Genomic DNA, 6,981 nt, shown 5'->3' with positions numbered 1-6,981 from the left:
CTGGGTCAGTACGAGTTTAGAGTGATGGCATTCGGTCTTACCGGTGCGCCAGGCACATTTCAAGGCGCAATGAATGGTACTTTGGCTCCGGGTTTGCGCTGCTTTGTGTTGGTTTTCTTCGATGATATCCTCATCTACAGCCCCACTTTTGAAGCTCATGTTGATCATCTACGCCAAGTGTTTCAGTGGTTACGCACTGATCAGTGGAAGCTCAAGGTATCCAAATGCACCTTCGCTCGGGAGTCCATCTCCTACTTGGATCATATCATCAGCAGCCAAGGTCTTTCCACGGACCTAGCAAAGGTACAAGCCATCCTTGAATGGCCAGTTCCATCTTCAGTTCGAGAGCTCCGTGGTTTTCTGGGCCTTGCCGGCTATTACCGCAAGTTTGTGCGTCATTTCGGCATTATTGCCAAGCCTCTAACCGATCTCTTGAAGAAAGACCAGTTGTTCATTTGGACTTCAGCCCATGACTCTGCCTTTTCGGTCCTGAAACAGGCTCTTTGTACGACCCCTGTCTTGGCATTGCCGGATTTCTCTTCACCCTTCCACATTGAAACAGATGCTTCGGGTACAGGGATTGGAGCCATTTTACAGCAGAATGGGCATCCCATAGCATTCATCAGTAAGGCTTTAAGTCCCCAGAATCAAGGGTTGTCTGTCTATGAGAAGGAATATCTCGCTATCTTGCTGGTTGTCCAATAGTGGCGTCACTACTTGCTCCAGGGCGAATTCTTCATTCACACTGATCATCGCAGCTTGGTCCATCTTAATGAACAGCGGCTCCATACTACATGGCAACAGAAGGTCTTCTCCAAGTTGCTCGGGTTATGGTACAAGATCCTGTATAAGAAAGGCTCAGAGAACAGTGTGGCAGATGCTCTATCCCGCCGTGTGCCCACAACCCAGAGCTATGCTATATCTTCAGTCTCCAACACTTGGCTCGATGAAGTGGTTCAGGGATACAACTCTGATCAAGCTGCTATGGCTTTGTTATCTCAGTTGGTTACCAGTCCAGACAGCCACCCTCCATTCTCTTTGGTCCAAGGCATCATTAGATACAAGAACCGTCTGTGGCTCGGCTCCAATAAGCCCATGCAGCTTAAAATCATGACTACACTGCATAGCAGTCCTTTGGGTGGTCACTCAGGAGCTTCAGCAACCTACAGTAAAATTAAATCTTTGTTCTTCTGGCCTGGAATGAAATCAGACATTTGGGCTTATGTTCAATCCTGTACTGTGTGTTTGCAAGCTAAGCTAGACAGATCACGCTACCCAGGTCTCTTGCAGCCATTTCCTATGCCGTCTGCCTCCTAGGAAGTGATCATGATGGATTTCATCGAGGGGTTGCCACAGTCTGGTCCCTACAATGCCATCTTAGTCGTGGTGGATAAATTCTCCAAGTTTGCACACTTTATTTCCCTACGTCATCCCTTTACAGCAGCTTCTGTGGCCAAGATCTTCATGGACCAAGTGTATCGCCTTCATGGTCTTCCTCGAGCCATTGTCTTAGACCGTGACTGCATCTTTACAAGTAACTTCTAGAAATATCTGTTCAAGGCAGCCGGTTCCGAGCTTCAGTTCAGCTCAGCATACCATCCTCAGACGAACGGCTAGACAGAACGTGTCAACCAGTGTGTCGAAACATTTCTTTGCTGCTTTGTGCACACTTGCCCAGCTCAGTGGAGTCGATGGTTAGCACTCGTTGAATTCTGGTATAATACCTCTACACATTCCGCGCTGGGCCGTTCCCCTTTGAGGTCTTATATGGTTTTCCTCCACGACTGCTGTCGGTGAACTTGGATGAGGTGGCTCCAGTACCTGATCTTCACAAGTGGATGGCTGATCGCGAGTTCATGCATGCTGTTGTCAAGCAACACTTGCTCCGTGCTGGAAACAGCAAGCTGATAAAGGCCGTTCTGAGCGTCAGTTCTCTGTGGGTGACATGGTGTTCTTGAAGCTTCAGCCCTATATCCAATCATCACTGTTCCACCGCTCCAACAACAAGTTATCTTTCAAGTTCTTTGGACCATTTCAAGTCATTCAAAAGATTGGTCCAGTTGCAGACAAGCTGCTACTTCCACCAGGCGCTGCTGTCCATTCGGTCTTCCACGTCTCGCAGCTATGTTCGTCTCCAGGCCATCAGCAGGTATCACCATCACTACCTTCTGACTTGCTGCCGTTTCAGTTTCCGCTTCGCGTGCTGCAACGACGCTAGACATCCGGGCCTCACCTTGTAGCACAAGGTCTTATCCAGTGGTCACATTCACCTCCGGAGCTGTCTACTTGGGAGCCGCTCGAGCAACTTCACCAACAGTTTCCGCGAGCACCAGCATGGGGACATGCTGGTTCTGACTTCCTGTGCCGGTGACTGGCTGAGGACGACGCGCCGGAAGCTGAAGAGGAGGCTGCTCGGGCTGATCGGCCCAAGAGAATGCGCCGACCCAATACAAGAATTGTTGGCCCAATGTGGTAAGCTTAACAAATGTATTAAGTAGCAGTGAGGACAGAGGGGAGGACAGGGATGAAAAACACAAAACTATACTTTGTTTCTGAGTAAATCCGGCCATCGCGCCATTCCTGCCTGTTCTTCCGGCTCTTCCTACCGTATTTTCCTTCTTCCAGTAGTTTGCCCTTACAACATGTAACTCAAAACCTCTTTTAAGTATCTACCATTATTTTATTTTACCCCTATTCCTACACTACATTTTCTGATTCCACACGCAGCCACGTCGCCCCTTATTATCCCTTCGATTCACGATCGACGGCCACCACAGCAGCAGCCGCAGGAACCTTTCAGAAAAGCCCCGCCCGCACCCCCGACGCCGTATCCCTTCAGCCTTCCTCCACCGCGCCGCTCCCGCTGCTCGCTCGAAGCTTCTTTCCCCTTCCCGACGCTTCCCCTCCTCCCGACGCTTCCCCTCCCCCACCGGTTGTTGCACCTGCCTCCGTATCCCCTACGCGCCCTCCACAGCGGCTGCTCTCCTCCCATCGACGCGGCGCCTCGGCCTGCGCCGCCGGCCTCTGATGGCGCGTGCCAACCCCTGCCTAGGCCCCTTCTTCGTCGCCTCTTCCTGTCCCCAGTCCTGGTGTGCTCCATGGCCGTCCCTGGTCGTCAACTTGCTCGGCGCGCCGCCTCGGCGGCTGCCCCGGGTGGGCTGACGTCGGATTTGCTCGCTGGCTGGCCCTGCTGGCGGAACTGTTCGGCGCGTCGCCTCTCCCTCTCTAGCACTCGTGGATACGCTCCGCGGTCGGCCTTGCTTGCAGTTTGCCCAGGTGGCGAAGGCGCACCACCTCTTCCTCTCCCCAACGGTGCCTGTACTCGGCGACCGGCCCTGGTGTCGACCGGCAACACCGCTAACGGTGCACCTCCCCTCGTCTTTGCCGCCTCTGTCCGGCTCCCTTTCCTCTCCCTCTCCCTCCTCGTCCCAGTGCTTTTTTTTACAGTTTTTGTTGTACCTGTAATGAATCGATTCCTAACAACTTGCATTGGAACCTGTTCCTCGATTTCAAGGAGTGCCAATGGCTCCTCCAGCCCCAAATCTTGGGGTTTTACAGGCTTTAAAAGGGGATAAAAATGACCCGAACCTCAATCTTGGTGTTGGTGCCTATAGGACAAAAGAGTTGCAGCCCTATGTGCTCAGTGTACTCAACAAGGTGATCCTAATCGGATGCAGAATTTGCTTAATAGTCGAACTTCCTGTTTTCATGTCCTCTTTTGCATGTAAATGTAGCCATTCTTACTGTTCCGAAAACTGAGGCAGTTCACCTTTTCAGGAATCCCTCAATATGGATTTATGCCACTGTAAAGCGGGTGACCGGCAGGGTCTTCAAGATGGGATATGGACTGCTGTAAATTTAGCCTTATGACAACAAATATGGTGATGTGAAATTGCCTGATAAGAAACTTGCTAGGTTCACTCTTTCCATTCAGGAAGGTAAGGATTTGTTCACCAAATCAATTCCTTTTTCCTTTTCAGTTTTCAGTGATAAACTAAGAGCGTCGATTACTATTCTCTCTAAATCATTTGTTGTTGTTTTATATACTGACGCAGAGTCTTGAGAACGGCGTTGGGCTTGCGTTACTACTGCATTTGTATTGCTATTCCTGTCACTAATTGTTACCAAATGGGCTCCCTTTTACTATAGCAGTTCTATGGCTTCATTCTATGTCCTTGTTGCCTGACAGATCAGCAGGTATTTCATTCTACAATTTAAATAGTGCACCTCTGTTGCTTCGCTTCAATGTTCAAATTTCAGAATAAAAAAAACAGAAATCTTTACAGTACATTCTAATTGTTTCAAACTATTAAAACTCAGTGACTAGAGAAATAGCTTCATGCCTGTCTGAATGTTGAGTTCAGCTCTTTCAGCACCAAACTGGACCTTCTGAATGTTGTGCTAATATAGAAGAGAAACAGTTTCATGTTGAAATATGGAGCATTGTTCATGTTGTACGACTAAATTATTTTTGGCAGCTGATCAGATTATTACCTCTACTTTTATTGTGTAGTAGGAAGGCTTCTATCTCAAATTTGAAGAAAATGGAATTGTACCACCACAACATATGCTCTTAAAAAGGTAGACCTACTTCATTGAAGTGATATGATCCTGTGATGTCACCAATTCCACTCTATTTTATAAATTCAACGAATCTTATACAAAACTATACTATGGCACAATTTTTAAGTGGCCCAATTAGTAAATTACATATTGTTCAAAGGTGTAGTATACCTATGTATTTTAGTTCTTTACATGGCTATTGGGGCTGGAGTAGCTGACAACTCAACTAAGACAACCATTGCCATCTTGAGTGAAACAATCCATATCATCTCCAGGTTCATTATGCTTCCGTACAGAAAAAAAAGCTCTTCATCTCATTGCATCAGTAGTTCAGTACAAACTGTATAATTTTTTTTCCTAATGCAACCACTCTAACCGATGAGATTGAGGCATCCAAATTACCTAATTATTATTTATGCATGATGGTAACTTGGTTACATTTAGTCTTCAAGCTATGAATACTTTGCATTTGACCTGCAATGCTGTCTTCAGTGCAAAGTTCAGCTAGGCGCTAGGCGGAATCTAGGCGCTGACCCTCAGCCTAGCGCCTAGGCGGGATTAATCGCGCCTAGGCGTTCCTAGGCGTTTTCCTAGGCGTTTTCCAATACATACTTAAATTTATTAATACATACTTAAGTACTTAAAAGAAAAGAAAAAATAGAAGACCAATGGTCATGGAACAGGGAGAAAAGAGAAGAAAGGCCCATAAAAACGGCCCAACCCAACTTATCCACCGTTAAAAACGGCCCAGCGCACCTTCTCCACGCCTCCTCCCACACCGCCGCCGCCCGCGCCTGCGCCCACCCGAGCGCCTGCCGCCCGCGCAAGCCCGCGCGAGCGCCCGCCGCCCGCGCACGCGCCCGCCGCCGCCCGCGCAAGCCCGCGCGAGCGCCCGCCGCCGCTCGCAGCTCCTCCTCCCCCACCGACGACCTCCGCCAGGCGCTCCTCCACCACCACCGCCGCCCGCGCAAGCCCGCGCGAGCGCCCGCCGCCGCTCGCAGCTCCTCCTCCCCCACCGACGACCTCCGCCAGACGCTCCTCCACCACCACCGCCGCCGCCTAGGGGTCCGCCTACCCCCATAGGCGAGGCGGACACCCTCCGACTAGAGCCTAGTCGCGCCTAGTCGCGCCTAGGCGAGCGCCTAGCGGAACTATGCTTCAGTGTTATGTGGAGCACATGAAGTTTCGATAATGCTTTGTACTAAAGCACCTGACAATGAACACTGATATGCGCCACCTCCTCTACATACCATACTTAAATGGTTCTGCTAATTGAAACAAAGAAACACAAATTAGCTTGCCTACGTAAATAGTGTCACAACAAGCTTTTACAGCTGCTAGCACCATAAGTCCATGAAACCTCTATTCTCATTGAAAGGGACCGTCTAATAAGGTATATAAATGATACATTGTTGCTTTACAGTTCACAGAACCTTCCTGTTTAGTTCTTGCTTCTATGCAATATGAGGTCTGAACCCATCTAAACCTCTATGCAATGGCATGTTTCGTAGTTACTCAGTGAACTCACTATTATCTGTTCAACACTGTGATACCTTCCCCTTTTTCTCGCAGATCTTTTTCGTACAAGCAAAGACACTATTATCTGTTCAACACTGTGATACCTTCCCCTTCTTCTCGCAGATCTTTTTCGTACAAGCAAAGAGTGGTGAGGCCCATGTTGTATATTATCATAGTGGGCTGTGAATTCTGATGTTTCACCTACTTCAAACAGAAAGAATAGGGCTCAGGTTGTACCTACTATAGATAATCTTTTCATAGGCGATTACAGAATGTATATTTTTGTGTTTGTTGTTCTGATGCTCCTTTTAGACAATAATAATGAATGAATCTGTCCATTCTTCCAAGATTACCAGTTATTTGTGCCTAGCGCCGCGGCAAGGCATTTGCCACGTGGTTCATGTTGGGTTCCCCTACTAAAATTTAGTTCATGTCATATTGGATGTTTGACACTAATTTGAAATATTAAACGCAGAGTAATTATAAAACTAATTGCATAGATTGAGATTAATTTACGAGACAAATCTATTAAGCTTAATTAGAGGCTCATGTTGAGTCTTTATAATTAGTATCTAAATATTCGATTTGATATCTACTAAATTTTAGTCCCTGGATTCAAAGATTGAATCTTCACCACAAACTGCAAATACCCAATCCCAAGTTACCTTTGCCTCTAGGCCAGGATCCATTTCGTTCCCTCTGCGACATGTACGATTGTATTGGAGTGGACTGCATCCCATATACATCATTTCGACAAAATACCTCAAAGGGGTAATCTCACCAATTCAGAGAAGAGATGACTATATCAAAACAAACCCTAGGGCTAGATAGGCTAACATAGTATAGACAACCAAACAAACAGGGGTGAGCTTGGTGGGAGCAGGCTAAAATTCTAGCCAG

General features: G+C 47.7%; 1 long non-coding RNA gene across 1 annotated transcript; it reads left to right on the top strand.

Moving 5' to 3' along the window:
• The first annotated feature begins 2,837 nt into the window (after positions 1–2,837).
• Positions 2,838–6,444, top strand: LOC136551790 (uncharacterized). Its single transcript, XR_010782671.1, has 5 exons — positions 2,838–3,657; positions 3,778–3,938; positions 4,056–4,197; positions 4,514–4,581; positions 6,136–6,444. It is a non-coding gene; the product is annotated as an uncharacterized lncRNA (long non-coding RNA).
• Positions 6,445–6,981: the final 537 nt, after the last annotated feature.

Source organism: Miscanthus floridulus, chromosome 4 (genome assembly GCF_019320115.1).
Source record: "Miscanthus floridulus cultivar M001 chromosome 4, ASM1932011v1, whole genome shotgun sequence".
NCBI classification, from domain to species: domain Eukaryota; kingdom Viridiplantae; phylum Streptophyta; class Magnoliopsida; order Poales; family Poaceae; genus Miscanthus; species Miscanthus floridulus.
Note: the sequence above shows the minus strand (reverse complement) of the source record. Positions and strands in the feature narration are given on the sequence as shown.